The sequence below is a fragment of the Strix uralensis genome, chromosome 12 (genome assembly GCF_047716275.1).
Source record: "Strix uralensis isolate ZFMK-TIS-50842 chromosome 12, bStrUra1, whole genome shotgun sequence".
Lineage (NCBI taxonomy): Eukaryota > Metazoa > Chordata > Aves > Strigiformes > Strigidae > Strix > Strix uralensis.
The window spans coordinates 526,241-546,007 of NC_133983.1; the positions used below are offsets into that span (position 1 = coordinate 526,241).

General features: G+C 42.9%; 1 pseudogene; it reads left to right on the plus strand.

Annotated features, from left to right (window-relative positions):
• Positions 1 to 19,767, plus strand: part of LOC141948703 (ras-GEF domain-containing family member 1B-like) — a 70,310-nt pseudogene that overhangs the window by 25,023 nt on the left and 25,520 nt on the right.

The window sequence follows — 19,767 nt, forward strand, 5'->3', positions numbered from 1 at the left end:
GCAGATGACACAAAACGAAGAATGATTTCCTGGTGAGGAGACTCATCCAGGACTTTTGCCCATGAAATTATTGGAGCGAACTCATTCCGATGATCTTGTTGATCGCTGGACTGACCTGGGTCTACTCAAGAAAGAAAATATGGACAGCAAAGAACTGTATAGATAGAGAAGCTCTCTGATGATAGTTGTAATGCAATGAATGTCAGCATGCAAGTGATGGGAAAGAGATAAAAACGTCCCTGTGGTAAGGATGCAGAATGTAATTTTTTGAGTTATATAGCTTAGTTTATTTGGGAGTTTAGACCACTCACATTTGATTAAATTTAATTTTCTGATAAACTTTGCATTATTTACAATATGTTTAGTGGTCTCTGCTTGGAGGGAAGAGAATCAAACCTCTTGTCTCTTTTCCTTCCAAAGGCAGGAATAATATGTAGGTGAAAAATACATAGATGAGAAAGACTACCTGCCCAGCAGATGTGCTAGGAGAGAGCCTAGGAACCACTCAGTACAGAAGGAATGAGAACTAAAGAATACTCTTTGCAGACTGGTTATTTTTCATTTGATCACTGGATTTACATGCCTGTAAGCCAGCTGGATCTGACAGGATCAGATAGGCTGTAGGTCCGAGTTTCATTCTTCAGGTTGCGCTTTCCCAGTTTGAAACCCTTCCTTGGGAGGTGGGGATCCATAATCCAGCTGCCATCAGCTCACACATCATGCAGAGGTTTATGAAGCATCCTCAGACACTTATGTGCACAAATCCAGTTAGCTGTCGTAGTTGAACTCTGCAAAATAAGGTGAGGAGTGAAGAGTGTGAGAATGTGTTGTTGCACTTCAATCCCAAACAGCATTGAAGAGTTTTGGATGTATGCAAAGCAGTTAATTCCCAAATTCACTCTTTAACTTTCTGGATGCCTTACTACATTTCAAGAGTCCTGTGGATAGATGGAGCCTACATGAACTTCAAAACAGGAGCTCTAGTCTGCACTGTGGTAGTTACTGTCACAACGATAGTACAGAACAAAGGGAACCTGGGAGTTGGCACAGATGGGTTTCCCTATAGTGTCTGACTGGACAGAGCTACAAGAGTGAGGTCTGCAAGCTGCTGAATTTTCTTTGAAGCCCATATGTTAGTTGAAGGTGTTCCTAGCTGGTGAAGCACTTTAAGCCTACCTGTGACGATCTGTATCCAGCCCGTATGTTGGCAGATACAGCTTTAAGCTCACAGGGGGAAATGAGGTAATTGCGTGCGGGGGGGGAGGGTGTTCTTTGCCTGGTAAAATTTTGGAAGTTGCCTTTGTGCTGTCTAGCAAATTTTTCTATGAGTAAGTGTCTTTTGTAACCAGTGTGCTGGTTCACCAGTTCCTCCTTCTGCTGTGAATAGCAGCGGCAGTCACTTGTGGCGCAGGCAGCTGGCACGGGACTTGCCGGGGTTATTGGGAGGCAATCACGGAGTGAAGGCTGGAGAGAAACTGAGCTGGTACTTTGGGACAAAGCACAGTTCACCTGGGTGCTGACATACGTGCCCTGTCACTAACAGAGCAGCTTTCCATGTCCACCCCTAAGCAGGGCTCAAAGGTGTTGAGACTGAGCAGAGCAGAACCCCTCAGAGCTTACAGCTCTGGGCGTGACTCCTACAGCAGCAGGTTCATCTCCAGGTGTTGTTCCATTTCTTGCACGTCCAGACTGGCCCTTGGCATTGCTGAAGTAACCAGCCGTAGCTAAAGGACAGTATTCATGCCTGAAGCTGAGTGTAAAATCTATAAAGCGTTAACGCCAGGACTTGGAGCCGTTAAGCCCCACCGTATCTCACATCCTGGGAACCGACTGATGTTGCAGCATCGCAGTGACAGAGTGTGTTGTCTGTTCAGTCTGGATCTGGGCTGCAGGAATAAAACTTTCCCTTTGTGCCCAGAGCGCAGCCAGAGTTTGGGAACTATTAAACTGCAGGAAGTGAGCGATGGAGAGGGAGGCAGGCTTTCAAAGGAAGTGTGTGGTGGGACGGTAGAACTCCAGCAAAGCAAGTATGTGATATCCAGAAGGGATCAGGACACTGATTGGACCCACATGTCACAACAAAGAGTGAGAGAAAGAAATCTGCTTAAATGTGGGCAGATTGAGCTGCAGCGTTAGGGAGACCCAGCATGTCTTCCACACAGATCCTCATCCCTCAGAAGCAGGAGTTCAGCTCCATCTCTCTAGGAGCTCCCTGTAACTGCTCTGAAGCCTTCATAGAATCCCTTCACCGGAAGCCTTCCCCAGGGTGTTCTGCAGATTACAGGCCCTTTGAGTTGGGGAGAAATAGCTGATTGCCACAGACTGTAAACACCTCACTTCTAGTCAGGGTTCAGCTCCTTCCTGTTGTGGCTTTTCCTTCCTTACTTTTTCTCTCTCATTACTTCTTCAGGGCTACACATGGTCTCCGAAAGTGGCTGGAGAGCATGAGCCCATTAGAAGCAGAGAAATCCCCTTTCCTGCTCCGTGGAACACTTTTAGCCAGGAATCAGAGAGTTCCCTTCCTGCACATCAGAGAGAGATTTTGTGAATGACTCAGCATTCTGTTGCGCCGTACCCTACAGATTTATAAGGAGATGTAACTTTTGGTTGCAGCTTCTGAAGTGCTAAGGCTTGGACAATAAGCCCAGGCCAGAGCTGACCTATAGATGAATCCTGTACATTTTATAACTGATAACCATTGTGCTAATAGGTATTATACTAAGTTATAGCAAACCAACTATTCTGATGTAAAAGGTGGGAATACTGAGGCCTGAGCAACAGGCCCTGAACTGAAACTGCTAACTCCGTATGTAGTCATTAGTGAAATATGCATAGAAGATGTAGCTTAAACATCATAAAACATGTCTATCCTGAATGTATCCTTATATTTCTTTATGTGTGAGCAAGATAACAAGGCCACAGAAACAGTTATCTGACCTTGTGACCTTGCTCATAAATTAGTTAGACCAGCAGGGAAACTCCCTTAGCTTCTCCCTTAAGCCCTGGCCAGGCTCTGGGGGGAACCTAATGTGAGATGAAAACCAGATGTTTCTGCTTAAAACAAAGGTGCCAGCTATTCTGGCTTACTGATTTTTAGGTATATAAGGCTGGGCCCGCTCACAGCGTCTTTGGAAGCCTCACCTACGGGTGGACGCACCGCGTAGGATTTCCCACTTGCAGGGAAAGGTTCTCCAAATCCTCGCTGTAACCGGGGCTGCCCAGCGACTGCGGATCTGGATGATGGTAAAGTGTGCAAGTGGTGATGGATCTTTCTTAATCACTGTTGTCTCTCTCTCAGGTAGTAATGATTTGATGCATTACCCTGTATTTTCCTATTTGTTTAAGTGCACTGTTCTGTCTTTTCTTACTGTATGTTTTCTGTATTATTCTGTTACATTATTTAGTTATTTCTAGTAAAATACGCCTGCTCTTTTCACTCTGGTGTCTGAGTTTAATTGATATCCCTGATCAGCAAAACAGCTTCAGAATCTCATCCACACTTTTTTGTGCTTAAGGAGCGGTTTGTCTGCTTTGCAAAGGCAGCAATGACTTTGTAAGGCATGAGGCAGAAGGGGGTTGGGAATTTGGTTTCATTGTGGAGCTTTCTCAGAAAAATGCTACTTAATTCACTTTGCTGATACTTGGTGGAGTAGAGGCCAACTTTTACGTTGTTAGTGTATATTAATGAAAAATACACCCCAAAGAATGTTGCATTTCACAAGCCCCTGCACCTCTCTCTGCCTAGTTGCGTGTATCACAGAAAACCAGTTAGCTCCATTTAGAGCTACTGAAAAGTACCACAGAGGAAAATATTGCAGGTTTGGAAGTTGCTTCTATTATTCTTGAACAATTTGAATAGCATTATTTGTTCATGTGCTGCACGATTTTTAAACTCAGAACATCTGTGTAACTTGAAATTTCATTGTCCTTATTACCATTTTCTCCAAAAAAAACCCCTGGAAATGAAAATGTTTATAAGTACAGTCAGTTAAAGAAAGCTTTGAAAAATCCTAGCCAGCAGATTATTTTAAAAAAATTGCTTTTGAATAGGCTATTGTGTTTCAATGAAAATAACTCCATATGAAGTCCACCACATGTAGTTGTGTATATTTTCTGCAGAATTTTTTTCTGAAGATTTTTCTTGTTTCTGAAACAGAAGCTGAATGACCACGAAGGTCCTAAAAATCAGAAACACTGACATCAGTAAAATAATAATCATTAATATTATGCTGAATCTCTCATCAGTATAGCTATTCTGGACTTAACAAGTGGTGAAATATCAATTAAAAGGATGATTTCTTCTCCTGTGTTGTTTTCTAAATCCCAGCATGGTAAATTCTTCAAATTAGTACTTTTCGTCTGTTGAAAGCACTTTGAGAGATGGAAAATTTACACATTTACTGTTCAGTATCTCTGTATTAAAAGTAATAGTCATTGTTACAGCAATGCCACAAACCAGAGGGGAAGAAAGTGATCTTGTAATTATAGCAAGCCTTCCCTGAAAGTGTCCTCTTGAACTTTAATGCTGGCATGAACAGGAGTCAATTGTTCTCCATGGGTTACAGATCTCTCCTATTAAAGCGGCACACAAGAACCACAGAGGAAAAGGCAGTTTGGGACGGCAAAACAAAACTATTCTGGGCTTCCAGACCTTCTGTACTCAGCAACACAGCTTCCAGGCAGGAGCCAGTTCTCAGCTAGGAAAGCCCTACTGCTCTCAGCAACTTTTTTGGCCTGCCAGCTACTGAACTGAAAATGAAGAGTTGTCGTGTGGTGTTGCATCATTTTTCTTTCTGCTTCAGTTGTACTTTCCAATGAAACAATGAAGTGGCCGGAAAGTGATTTTCAGAAATGCACTGGTAGCTCTTCCAAAGATGTACATTGATAACCCACAGTGGTTAAGGGGTGGGGAAGGGTAGCACATTATCCAAGGCAGGATTGTAAACTCACATACTGGATGCAAGCCAGATTTGGAAATGAGGCAGAAGGAAAACTCCCAGGCATTTGGCCTGCCTTCTGTGAGCACTAAGTTACCCGTTATCAGGTGGTGATGTAGAAACCAATGCTTCTTGTGTTGACCTAGGCTTTCCTGTTCAGCACTTTGTGGTCTGTGACCCCAAGGGAAGATGACCTTGTCATTAGCAAGTCAGCCTTAGCGTTAGGAGACCAGAGCTTAAAAGTGCTTAAATGAGTCACGGGAAGGTGTTTTCCTGATACAGATACCCAGCTCTGAGAGCTCCAGCTAGGAGAGTGTCTTACCTGAGCAATGATCTCTTGAGCAGGGTGTTTCTGAAGAAGCAGCTGGGACCCTCAGTGACTGCTGCTGCCAGGACCAAACCAACCACCCCTGGAGGAGAAGGGTGTGGGAGCCGTGGGCTTCATTCCCCCTGTGGATTATTAGTTTCTGACTGTGTTAACAGTGAGTTGTAATCTCTAGAGTGTTTGGAGAGTTGGGCTGGTTAATGTGCTGGATTAAACTTTAATTAAACTTTATCACCTATTTCTCATTGTTTGAGTAGGGCAATCTGGGAAGTTATGTCCCTCTGCTTCACCTGGGTATTTTTATCTCCTCTTTAAAGCAGACAATCGGATAATTTCAGGGGGGTATAAAAAGAAATGTTTGTAAGGCCTTGACCAGAAAGGAACTGTTTGCATACCATGATATGACATGATTTTTATATTCCCCAGTAAAGATTTGTGATTACTGTTGAGTAAAAATTTTGAATAATTTTAAAGACATCAATATGAGTAGCAGTGCCCCTTTGAGGGTTTTGTTCCTTTGGCTGAAGCAAAACCCCTAAAGCTTTCTGGGTTGCTTCTGCTGGGTCTGATCATAATGTTTAGAGCCCATTGCTGCCTGATCCTACGGAGAGTAGAGCAGATTGGAGTGATGCTCCTGAGCCACAGGTGATGGAAAAGCCACCTCTGTAACGGGTGATGATGGGAGCCTTTCCATGTTCAATTTAGTTAAAACCAGGCACAGCTCTTTAGATGAAACGTGGAGTATGGGTTTGGTTTTTCTGCCTTCCATAGAAGAACACACAAGGAGTCTCATGGCAGCTAGGACCAACTGCTAGAGTCATGAATTTTTATGAAGAGCTTTCTGGCAACCACATTAAATTGTCCACATACTGGCTCTCTGAAGTAATTTTTATATCAACCCTGCAGATGGGTGATTTGTTGCAGCACTGGCCACTATTCCTACAACAAAAGGCTCTTCTGCTTGTCAAGATTTTCAAGTTTGCAGTTTCTCTTCCACTCAGGGTGATACTAGTGCTAGAAGAATTATGGAAGGGAAAGAAGAATGAAATATTATTTCACCCCCAAGACTCAGTTATAATATCAGTTTTAACACCAGTTGAATTTCTTTACATCTTACTACTGATCCTACCTTCCAGGTTATTGGAAATCTTCACACCTCTGACTTCTTTGAAATGGCCTCTAAAAATGAGTGTCACCAGGAGTTCACCCTTCAACGACTGATACCTCAGTCCAAATGGGCCCATATTATGTCATGCAGCAATACAGAAGGACAAGTGCTGTTCACCTTTATGTGCATCACCTGCATGCCTTCAAGACTCACGATGGGAAAGCAGTAAGTGTTGTAGCAGAGGTTGTGTGCAGGTAAATGAAAGCAGAATCTATTCTGCAGAGTGCAGGGCAGGTCTATTGGTAAACACTTCTGGAAGGAAATCCCATAGGGCTCAAGCCAGTAGGTTCATTTTGTTATGGTCATGCTATATTCTTCTCCATGATGTTTACTGAAATATGAGTTCCATGGTTTTCACCTCAAAATCCACGGCATTGTAGAATACCAGAATCCAGAGTAAGTTCCTTCTCTAATCAAGTTAAATAATTAAAACCATTGGGGTGTCATTCACTGATGATATAACCACCACCCTGCTTTGCTAGCACTGTTTTTATTTCAAGAGGCAGCGTCCTACTGGTGCTCTGCAGCTGCTCTTGATTCCGTGAAGTCTGGTGGTTGCAGTTGTAAAGGATGCTCGTAAACATTCTCCTAATTGTTAGAAACTGGTTTGGGAAGTGCTTTTCATTTCTCATTCTTCTTTTTGAAAGCACACCAAACTCCGTGTGCATGGTGATGCTCTTACTCTGGAGCTGTGGACTGTCTGACAGCTCCATGGAAATGACCCAGTTTTGCACTGAAGGTCTCATCCTGTAGGAAACAGAAAAAGAGAAACAGGGGCATAGAAGGGAAGTGATGCACGTACAGCTACAGAAATCATCGGTGACAGAACCCAGAGAATAACTTTGCTCTTTGCTCTCTAGTTCATTGGAGCCATCAATGCCTGTTGGCAACATTATCTCCAAGGTTTCATGAAACATCTTTTCCTTTGGCTGTTTCCTGACACCTATTCAGTTGTGGTTTTCTGCCGTTCTGATTTATACCCTCTGCAGGCTGGACAAGGCCCGTGACGTTTATAAAAGTAGAGTCCACTAATCTGTCGTATGCTCCAGGAAAGCAGCATGCAATCACCTATTGCCTTTGCTTTTGAAGATGCTTGGTACAGGCTTGGGGTTTCTCTGTGTGGACAACCAAGACACCTTTAGCAGGCTTTCCCGCACATCGATGTCACACTGTTCCTTGCTGCTGTTCTTCCCGTTTGATTACAGCACGGCTGCACAGATCTTAAACTGCAACAAAATGGTTTAGTGAAAACTGCACATAACAACCTCTGATTTCCTCTTAGGAACCACAATCCCTCTTAATTATCTTCTGCAGCACGGAGTTTTGTTATTGCTTTTGTGGTTGGACTTCTTTTTTAGCCAGTCCACCTTTGTTTATCCAAATGTGCCCCCTCTTTCCCTTCTCCAAAGCATAGCATTTGAGGGAATTTCTTAAGAGGTGGGAACCTTCTTAGAGCTTTGTGCTGCCCTAGTCAGAATACTTGTCAGGATAACCTCTGATCTGTGTGAGCAAGTGGCGTGAAACAAGGCCCATATGTCCTTGGCCAGACACAGAGAGGGGAGGAAAGGGAAGGAGACCTTGGAATTGGGAGCCAGTGTTGACTCTTACTCAAAAGCAAAAACCCTTTTGGCTTTGATCACATCAAACATTTGTGTTTGCCAAGAGAGTCAGAATTGTGCATGACCATGTGGAATGCCACCTGCTCATTTGGCATTACGAATTGCGTCTAAGCCTACTTAAAATTAATCCTGTCCTCAAAGAATGCTTGTTAAATTTGCAGGAGGAGGTACTCTCTTACCCAGATTATCCTCAGCAGTCTGTACGTATTTCTTAATCTGAATTTAGGTACATTCTCCCCTGTGCTGGAAAAAGGAAGGGATAGGCCAGGCTCTTGATGAAGACGATAATTCATGTTTATTCTTCAGAAATAGAGATCTATGCTGGGATATAGTTGACTGTTTGACTCATGGGTAAAAATCAATGTTGTATTGAAATTCTCCAGCTGGAAGCAAATGGAAATAATTTTGTGAAAATATTTTATTTACTTCAAAATATGAAATAGAAATCACTTTTAAAGAAATCACTCAATCTTTTTCCTACATGTTCCAGACCAAACCAGAGTAGATGTGTTTTGCTGGCTGTGCTTTCCCATGCCCAAACCGAGGCCTACTACAGAGGTTGTGAGAGGTGTGAGGGTGCCATGGATAATACCTAGAACCTCCCCCTCTGCCTTTGCTTTCTCCCAGACAATTGACAGATGAGCTGGAATACCTTGAGGTAAAAACAGGGTTATTTTTACATGGCTTTTTGAGCCTTAAAAATACATTTGGGTCATACATGCATGCTTCTTCCCATGGCCATGAAATTTAGGTAAAACCAAACAAAGGAAACAGATTTTTTGCTTTATAAAAATTTCTTTCAATGCAAGGAAGCAAATATCTTCATGCCAAAACATTTCTGATAAAATATTTGGAGCTGGCCAATTGAACTGAATTGCTGAAAAATGGCAGGACAATTCTGGCTTTTGTTGCAATATGAAAAATGAGCACAGTGTTACTCCAGTAACCCAGAAGGCTGAAACTGTGGCACTGCTGATTTCCAGAGACTTGTTTTCAGATACGTTCATAATCACTTCTGCATTTTACTACTGTTGTGTTTCTGAATTCTGACACTGTGGCTGTATCATTGTTTAGGCGCAAGAAAGAGGCAGGAGTTTATGTAAAAAAACCCCAAACTAGACTCAAAGCCTCTTTTTTTTTTTTTTTTTAATTAGTCTTCTGATTAATTTCTCCTAATTGCCTGTTGTGGTGTTCATCCCAGCGTTAGAGGTGATGAGAAATATCTTACTTGGCTGAGGTGATGCTCTCACAAAGTAGTACTGATGACAATAAAACAATCATATTTAAACACTGCTGTAAATCTGAGGAGGAAATTGCACTCTTTAGTGTAAACATCCTTCCTCTCAGCCTGTCTCCTACATACCTGCGCTCATGTGCTCTGTCTGAAGTACTGTGTGAATGTTTAATGAGACTCTCTCTCTCTCGGGTCAGCTCCTCTTAATGTTGAGCATGTGCATAAGGGTTTGCAGAATCTGAATCTTGGTTTCTGGCAGAGTGCCTTTCCTTTCCATTGTGTTGTAGGAAGGTGAAGAAGCCAACTGCCATTGAGAGCTGGTGAACTGGCACAGCAGACAAGAGTTTCAGCCTATCATGGGTGTAAAACTCTGCCTGCTAAACCATATTTAGACAAGAATTGAAGCGTTCACTATTTATTCCGTTTCAGGAATGGCTGTTTTGAAGCCATTTCTGTTGCGTGAAGTAACATTTAAACAGTTTTCAAATGTCTGTTACTTGCTTAATAGAATGAAACACTGGAGAGTCACACGGTGACAGGACAAGCTGCTAAACCTGCCTTGTTTCCCTTGAGACTTTTGTGTGTTCGCTTTCTGCCCATCAGAAGCATTGACTCGATGGCAAGTCTTTGCAGTGACAGAGAGTAACAGCAGAAAAAACATCAGTAGTAACCGTTCCTATCCTCTACCCCACCACTTTTTTTTCAGGAAAGAAAAGCCTTAGCATATTTCTGCAAAGAGATGCCCATCCCAATAGGGAGATACACAGCCAGGGCTTCTACCCTGCAGCTGGAGAAGGTTTTGGGTTGTTTTCTGCCTTGCATGTCCTGCCAGGAGGACAGTACCTGTGGCGGTCTATGAGCTCAGGAACTGTTGTTCCAGGACTTTTGGGAGACATACACCATGCTAAAAAAGGGGCTGAAGGCTGAGCACCAGCTGGTTTTCTTGCTTTGGGTGTAGTAGCTGCTCCATTATATGTGTGTGTGTGTGTGGAGTCGAGGGCTCCAGGCAGGTTTTATTCTGCAGACCTTTGTAATCCTCTGCACTGGAAGCTGGAAGGGGCAGCTGGGGACACACAGGCGACCTTTCAACTAAGTGGAGAGAGTATGAAATTTCCCAGGGACACTTTTTTCCCCTCATGACCAGACAAATTTTCAAAACTGAAAACCATCAGGAAAAAGGGTAGTTTTTGAAAAAACAATCTGATAACCTTCTCACAGGGGGAGAATTGAAAAAACTTTGAGATTTTCTACTTAGTTATTTCTGAATTTCAAAAATTGGGGTTTTTTATTCAAGCCGACCTTTGTTTTCACACATTGGTTAATTTATTAAATAAGGTTTTAAATAATACAAAATTTTGAATTTGAAATTTAGTCTTTTAAAAAATATATAAATTTTCAGTCTGAACTACGTTTGAGATTGTTGGTTCATGAACATGCATTTTTTGGGGCGATTTCAACATCTTTTGGGAGGGATTTTCAACATCTCACACATACTTGCATAGGAAGGCTATTCCTCATGCAGCTGCTGGGTGCTGTGGTGACAGTTTTGAAAATGTGGATCATTCCCTGGAACTTGAGAGAGGTCACACACCAGATTCTTTTCACGTAGACTGTCAAACTGCTTTCATTCATAACAAATCTTCCTTTTTCTTCACTGACCTGCAACTGAACTAACACCTTAAAAGTAATAAAGGCATTATTTTCTTCATTTTCAGGACATCTTTTCATTTCCCTTGCCTTTTCTGTTGACCTATAAGCCTATTTTGCACCACATAACAGTGGAAAGAATGCCAGATCCCTTCACAAAATAGCAAGCATAGAGAAATGTGTGTGCATACTCTATCCATACTTCAAAACAACATTTGTTGGTTTTGAAGTCTTTTAATCCTTTGTGTACTGGTTGTGGGTAGAGATGTCTGAACTCTAGCCAAAGATTTTGAGAGATCACTGCCAAGTTTATTAAACATCTGGGAGGCGTACCAAGTTTCCTGCAAGTCATCTGGTACAGAAGCTTCTTACTATAACCAGTGCTTTGAGGTTTGTCTAAGAGCCATCACTGCTGCAGGTTAAAAGGATGAATTTCCTCCATGACATCGCCTGACGGGGTTGGTATGGTTAGAAGTGACAGAAGGGAATGTCTGTCAAGCTAATGGATCATCCGTTACACCAGAGCGCCAGACTGGCTACATGCTAGGCATACACACAAGAGAAATAAACCAAGGACTAGTATAAACTTTAAGCAAACATAGTAGGATCATTTTCTCATTTTGATAATCCATTCAAATGGGGACTGTTGTGCCCTCGTGATACTTGTGGTACAAGACTCTGCGCTCCAAAGGCAGTTCAGAGCTCTCGAATTCCAGTTCAGCAGTTCAGGGAGGGTTTATGAACATTAGAAAATTCAGAAGAAGGGTTGGTTTGGCTCTGGGAGGAGGTGGTTTGTTTGTTTTCATTTGGAGCTTTGTTTTGTTTGTTGCATTTTTTGGTTTTGGTGGTTTTGTTTTTTTTTTTCCTGAAGACTCCCTTTGTTTCTGTCTACTCTTTCCTGTTATTTCCCCAAACCAGTGAGTCTGTTTCTGGTAGCCCAGATCCCAATATACAATTGCAGTACAGCGAAAGACCTTCAAAGCCTCACTGGCCAGAGCTCAGGCCTTGTTGTCTGGAACAGCAAAAGGTGGCATTCACCCCCACAGCTAATCTGTCGCTGCAGTCTTGCCCAGCCCCAGGCATGGCAAAATTCAGTGCACAAGGGTTTTTTTGGCTGCCTGTGTGGGTGTAGTGAGTCCACAGAACATTATTAACTTAATTATTAAATTATTAATTATTAAACCTTAAACCTGTGCCAGACTGTTAATGTCTTAATGCTTATTCAACTGCCATCAAGTGCTGGCAGATGGCAGAGTACAGGGCGGCTGTCAGTAAGGACATCAGCTGCCATTCCCAGGGGGATTGCTGCAGGCTGGCAGGAAGCTTTGAGAGGATGGCAGGCTGAAAGGAGAACAGGGCTGCAGGAGAAGTTGTAAATGTTTCCTTGTCTTGAGGGGGTGAGGAAGAAGCCTCCAGCAATAGCAACTGTAAATCAATAACTAAACAGAAATAAAGATCCCGACAGCCAGCTCTGGAATGGTGCTACTAAAGGAGGAGTTCAGGGCTGTTAAAGCTTAAGGCACGGGGCCCCGACACAGTCTAAAGCATTTGCAGTTCCCCACCAGCTGCAGAAGCCAGATCACGTTCATCAGTTCTCCTGTAGTTGTACGTCACATGCACATCATCAGTCGAGGTCCCAAATGAGAGCTTTTACCCGTAGTTAAAGCCAGTAATTGTGCAGGGCTGTTATTTCTTCTGGACAGTCTGGTTTGCAGTGAGGCTACTTCCCATCGCCAGCGCTCTGACCTCCCAGGGCACAGAGGGCTTGGGAATCAGGGTTCAGCTCTGTTCTTGGGGCTGGCTGCTCATGTGCTACATCATCTGCCTTTGAAAATGCCTCATCTTTGTCTTTAAGACAATGTGGAATATTTTTCAAATTTGCAGGTAGCTGTAAAGATTTATTAGTTTGAATACTTTGGGGAAGTTTTATGTAAATAAACAGGAAACTTAATTATTGTGCTCTGGACAGTTTATTCCTTTGGGGACAGTTAAACAGAGGCCATCAATAATGCAAGTGATTGCAATGAATCAACAACATCTCTTAGAGATAAAAGTCAGGATTAAGCCATACTGAGTTGGGTTCAGCTTTACTGTATCTCCCAGCTTGTAAGGGACGTCAGGAGCCAGTGAAACATCACGCATGGAGCTGCACTTCTTTTGATGGTTTTGAACTTGTAAAGTGCCCCAATAGTACTGGCAGAGTTATATTTACTCAAAAGGACACAGCCATTTGCTCCTTACAAAAATACATTTTTAAGGTAGGCCAAATGCTGACACGTTTCATCATGGCTAGTGGTTCCACAATGACATTGAAGGGTTCAGTGAGACTCTCAAGTAAGCAGCAGCCTATAAACTGTCGTAAATGAAAGAGTTGCTGCTTGTCCTTGAGAGCTTAAAGATGCTTTTCCAACATAACTTCAGCCTTATCTGGCTTGATTTATGCAACTTCACTCTCATGCTGGCCAGACCTGGGGAAGGGTCAAGATAATCCCCAGTTAGATGAGATGAAAGAGAAACTGAAGCTGGTGTCCTCCTTAGGCCAGCCTGTGCTAAGCCATTGGTATGTGCTTGCCTCACACAGGGGCTTCACAGGAGAGAAGGCAGGGCTGTGTGACAGCTTACAGAGGACAGCCTCAGGACACGTGAGCAATGGCTCAGACTGGCTTGCTTTGTCATTTGGGAGAGAAAATAACACTATTCCAGGATGGCTGTCTTTCCCCTCTGTTCCCCACCCACACCAGCGCTTGGCCTTGTCGTTCTCCGATGTCAGTGGCTTTAAAGATTCAATGTCTATTTTTACACATTGGTTGTCACCCACGTAAACGATGCCCTGTGGAGCTCAGGTGTGTGGAATGACTCAATGGAGTCCGTCCTCCTGTCAGCGTTCTCTGTCTCTGAAGCACTGGTGTATGGGCGGGGATTCAGAAGTTGCATGTTCCTCTTGCTGGCCTGCCAGATGACACAGAATTTGATACTTCTGTGCTTTGCTTTGCTCATCTGGGCAGTGCTTACCTCCTTGGCAAGGGGTCTTGAGCTCCAGTGGAGATACCTCCATGTGAGAGATGTCACCTACAGTTTTAATTTCTTCTGTGAGGTTCCTCCTTAACTATATATTATCACAATACACAATTTCCTTATCCCACCTTGTTTCTCCCCAACGTATAGTATTTGATCCTTCCACAGTTTTGTCAATTTTTCCCTCCTTTTCCCACTGTCTTGGTGTTAACACGGAGGGCCCTGAGAATATAGAAGACTCTCTCCATCTTCTCGGCTCTGGAGCCCGCTGCGCAGAGGGGCATCACTTCGGTGCAAGTCCAGCTCAGCTCCTGCCCGAGGCTGGCAGTCATGAGAAGGTCTGTGAGAGTTTTGCTAATTCTCACATGTGCTTGTAAGGCAAACAGCTTTCAGAAATTAAGAGCTTGTCTGAATTGGGGCATTAAAGGTAAATTACAGGGAGCATATTCTTTTCAATTTTCAAGCCCCTGTCCAGGGCTTTGTCACAGAATGTTTTCCTTCAATAGGTGACAGTAACAAATAAAAAAGATGTAGTCAACACAGGAACATGAGCAATAACAGTAGGTTTTTGTCCACCCCCTTTTCAGAAGAGTATAAATAGTTTTATCTGAATTTTGCCCTAGCCTGAAGCAGACACCTGCCATCAACACTTTCAGCTCTGATTGCTTGAATTCTGACAAAGCTGTAAACAGCTAAAATCAAAGTCTCGTTACAAAAAATCTATTACAGGAAGTGCTGTCTGCTTACCAGTCGAGTGCCCTGAGTGCTTGTACATCCCTTCATCTCCACACAGAATCATTCCCTGTCATAGCCCTCCATCGAAACACTGAAGACTGCTTGCATCCTCTGCCAAATCACTGAAGTACGCTCTTAATTTCCAACTTGAAGCTAAGGCGAGGTTTAAGCAATCTGCTGGACTGATCCCTCTAATCTAAATGTTTACAGTGTAAATTGAATTTGAAGCAGTTTTTTGAAAATTCAAAGTGCTCAAGGGTTTTGGTATCTGGTTCTGCAAATAATTGCCCCTGTGCAGGTGTCTCAGTGATTTCAGCAGTCCTGTGCAGAGGTTTAAATGTGCTAATATTGCCAGACCAATGCTTATTTCTGAATTTCAGAGAATTAACTTCAAACTCTAAATCCTTCCTTTCCATCTGTTTGTATCGAGTGCTCTTTGTGTGTGGGATTCTGCTGGGTACTTTTTGAAACGCCAGATACGTTGTGTGCTTTTTGTGTAACGGGACTTCTCCCGTTTCTCAGTGAAATGCTACTTGTCATTTAGTCTGACTTTGCTGTTATGTAAAACCACAGCTTAGTTTTGGCAAACATTAATAGCTCTTAAATGATTTGTAATCTATTTTTAATACGATCCTAGTTCAAGTTCAAAATGAATAAACATAGGTCTTAAAGGAAACCTCATGTCTTTCTGTTTTATGCAGGGAAGTGCTACAAACCACAGGGTAAGGCTTGATTTATTTGCACAGCATCGAGTATTAGAATGAAAAAAGAATGGGTATTGGCTATTTGCTCTTAATTACTCTTCTTTGATGATTCTTTGGAGTTACAGGAGGCAGAGAGCAACCAGTTTAGGCAATTGTTTCACATTGCTCTGATGGAGAACTGTCCAGTTACTTGCTGAAACAAGTGTGTTCTCTCTTTATGCTTAACATCCAGCATCACTTAACTGTTGTACAGACCCTGCTTGCATGATCTGACAAGTAAAAGATTACTGGGTAAACCAAGGGAAGTGGTTTCTGGTTTATCTCTTGGAAATGATGAGTATTTGGCTGGGGCACATAGCACAAGCAATGCTGCATGGGATCAGTATAAACCCAGAGCCTGGGGGCAGGGGGGAGGTTGTTTTATCAGTAGACAGATTGTTCAACCACGCAAGGGAAGTTAATCCACAACGGAAGCTGCATAGAGTTAACAGCTCTATTCTTAGTATTCCCAGGCTTGGTGATTTTTCTAAAGCTTAATTTCCTCGAGTCATCTGATGCCATTAAATATGCTTCTCACCCCCATTTTTTATAACTTCTGATTCTTATGTCTTGCAGAAACACTGGATAGTATGAATATGTTGATTTGAAGCTTATCAGCTCAGCTGCCAGTCACCAGAAAAGTAAACAGAAATATCTTGAAAAAATACATTTTCCTTCTATGTAAATATTGAAATTTTGGGAGTTAAACTCCTGCTTCTTCAGCGGTTAATACTGGCATTGGTGTTTCAACCCACCTTTTCTGGAGTGGGCCTGGAAGCCCAGGAGCCTGGTTACAATTAGCCAGAACTGTAGTTTGGTTGCACACGTGGGCCCACAGATTTCCTGTGTCTGTAGATACAAAAATCTCTTCTCTCCTAAAATCCAGTTTGTTTTGAAGTAACACATTCAGTTTTCATATTTGGATGAAAAAAAGCTTTTACAGTAATAATGGAGATAACATGGGGCTGTGGATGAAGTTTCCCACAGCTCAAACCCGCAGGCAAAGCGGAGGGCTGGTTTGCAGCCCAAGGTTGGGGTCTGTGTTTCTGCCACAGGAGAGGGTCCCGTGTTAAAGCCCAACCTAGATGCTGGGTTTCATGCCAGCAGACCCAGCCATGGGACCCGGGCCTGAATTTTAGAACACTGCCCACAAAGAACTTGTTTAGTGAACATCAGTCTAATTGGTTTAATCAGCCCCCATCTAGTTTTTTAGTTTTTGTTTGGGCTTAATTCCCTTAATCTGCATTGCTGTTGTGAGCACTACCATATCAGAAATGGGGAGGGTAAATAAGCAAAGCACCTGAGCAATGCAGACTGGGCACGTTCTGCGTTTGGAACGTTAGCTCACAACTATACCTCTGACCTCCTTACAATTCTTGATCTCCTCTCAACTCTTGCCAAGTTATTCATAACCGCTTGCACTGTTGCAAGCGAGGCCTGAGCAATGCCAAGCACACAAATTACCTCGCTTGCTTAGCATGATCCTTGACTTACAGCCCTGAGCTGCAGCATGTGCCAGTCCTGCCGCAGTGCAGCGCTGCTGATTCACGCCCCGCGTGCCGTTCGCTGCACGCCTGGCACTGCTCTGCCAGGAGAACACAGGCTGCCCTCCCTCTTGTCAGCCTGCACCAGGACAAACCAGGATAACAGGCACTTACTGTAGGAAAATATTTCTGCTTTAAACAAAGGTTGTGTCTGAGAATACGGGAGACACGGGGAGGGAAAAACATGTTTATCCTCGAATCTGAGAGGGTCGAAAGGAAAAGGGGGAAACACTTTATCTGGATTAAGTCTAAATCTTTTTTCTAGTAGATTTCTTGTAGGTATGGTGGCAAGAGTTGTCTGGTGAAGAGAATCGTAGGGGTAAACAGGAATCAATAGAGTGAAATAGTTTATTGCATTGGGATACCTGTCACAGAGAGGAGACATCACAGAGCAGAGCCTGGGGAAGATACTTCGCACCATCCTCTGACATACCCACCACAGTGGGAAAGGCCCAGGTGTTTTGCTGATCAGGGATATCAATTAAACTCAGACACCAGAGTGAAAAGAGCAGGCGTATTTTACTAGAAATAACTAAATAATATAACAGAATAATACAGAAAACATACAGTAAGAAAAGACAGAACAGTGCACTTAAACAAACAGGAAAATACAGGGTAATGCATCAAATCATTACTACTTGAGAGAGAGAGAGAATAGTGATTAAGAAAGATACATCACCACTTGCATACTTTACCATCATCCAGATCCGCAGTCGCTGGGCAGCCCCGGTTACAGCGAGGATTTGGAGAACCTTTCCCTGCAAGTGGGAAATCCTACGCGGTGCGTCCACCCGTAGGTGAGGCTTCCAAAGTCGCTGTGAGCGGGCCCAGCCTTATATACCTAAAAATCAGTAAGCCAGAATAGCTGACACCTTTGTTTTAAGCGGAAATATCTGGTTTTCATCTCAGTTAGGTTCCCCCCAGAGCCTGGCCAGGGCTTAAGGGAGAAGCTAAGGGAGTTTCCCTGCTTATCTAGTTAATTTATGAGCAAGGTCACAAGGCCAGACAACTGTTTCCGTGGCCTTGTTATCTTGCTCACACATAAAGAAAAAGATAAAGATACATTCAACATAGACATGTTTTATGATGTTTAAGCTATATCTTCTATGCATATTTCACTAATGACTACATACAGAGTTAGCAGTTTCAGTTCAGGGCCTGTTGCTCAGGCTTCAGTATTCCCACCTTTTACATCAGAATAGTTGGTTTGCTATAACTTAGTATAATACCTATTAGCACAATGGTTATCAGTTATAAAATGTACAGGATTCATCTATAGGTCAACTCTGGCTTGGGCTTATTGTCCAAGCCTTAGCACTTCATTCGGTCCTTTGACCTATAGGTGAATCATGGCTCTCAAACCATCTCTATGGTTAGTGACATTAGTTTTCGTTCATCAGTTGATGATGTTTTGTCAGGCATGTCCCGATCCAATATCAGGGAGGGTTCTTAAATGATCTTAGTAGTGATCTTAAGACACAAACGAGGTTAGATACCATGCAACCTTGTAAACTCTATTTCCTGTAACAAGCAATAACAGCAATAGGACAGAGGGAAGAAGAAAGAAAAAGTCAGAATACCTAAGCAAGCAAACAGAAGAGATGCAGCAAAATCAGTCACCACCACGAATCCAGTGATGTCCTGTTGGTTCAGTCTCTCCTGAAATCTCATCTCTGAGCCCTGAGAGAGGAGTACGCAGTCTTTTTATTGTCCAAGTCCCCACAATTTCTCCAAAGAGTCCGCCCATTTCCACGGAGCTCATTGTCATACGTGCCGCTCCGTGCTCCTCCAGGTGCGCATGTCCAGGTGTTCACAGTGGTCGTGCTGGAGAAGGGGTGTCGGCCTGTGGTGTCTTCATCTTCTGCATGCCTTCCTCACCCTGATTTTTCCTCCACCTGGCTCGTGCACAAGCGCAGCTTGGCAGGCACTGCCAAGGATGATGTTGTTCTGGCTTCAGGCAGATATAGTGGTTTCTTCGGGGACAATTCATCTCCTTCAGAGCGTACTCCTTCACGGGACAGGATGTTGAGGCCAGGTAGTGGTAGTGGTGCAGCAGCAATGTCGAGGCAATACAGTCTCTCACACTGCCCCATGGCTTGACATTGCTGTCCTCGTGGTGGCACAAAGGATATAGATATAAAGAGAGAGAGAAAGAAAGGACAGAAATAGCGTGCAACATGACAACTAACGATATTTCTGACTAACATATAACTAATAACATCTTTAACAGATATATAAATTTTCTGTTAATAAACATGTAACTAACAATATATTTAACAAATATGAATATCTTCAGTTAACAAGCATATAGCTAACAACATCTCTAACAAACATGTCATGCTCAAAATGAACTAACTCTACAAAACCAAAACATTCTACAAACCAATTTTAAGGTTGCAAGGAATCAGTAGAAGAACACAACGGCAGTTTACATGATTGACGTTCACAGGGACAAAAAAAAATGTATTATAAGAACAAATAAGAAAATGATTATCAAGGCTAAGGCTATAAAGTGAATTGAAATTATTACTAACATATTATCCATTATTTTTCTATGGTTCTGGTAATATATCACTGAGTGTTTGTGGCTCTGGTAGCCCACGCAGTCTGTTGCCCTGGTCTGCCAAAGTTGGGGTCAGCATACGCAGCAGGAAAATCTCTTTCCACGCCCCTTTATCCTAAAGCGCATGTGTCATCTGGGCCTAGAAACTTCTATCCCAGATTTAAACAAAGGTAAATGAGCAATAACACTACAAATAATAAATAAAACAATATTAACACTGACAATGGTTAACAACAT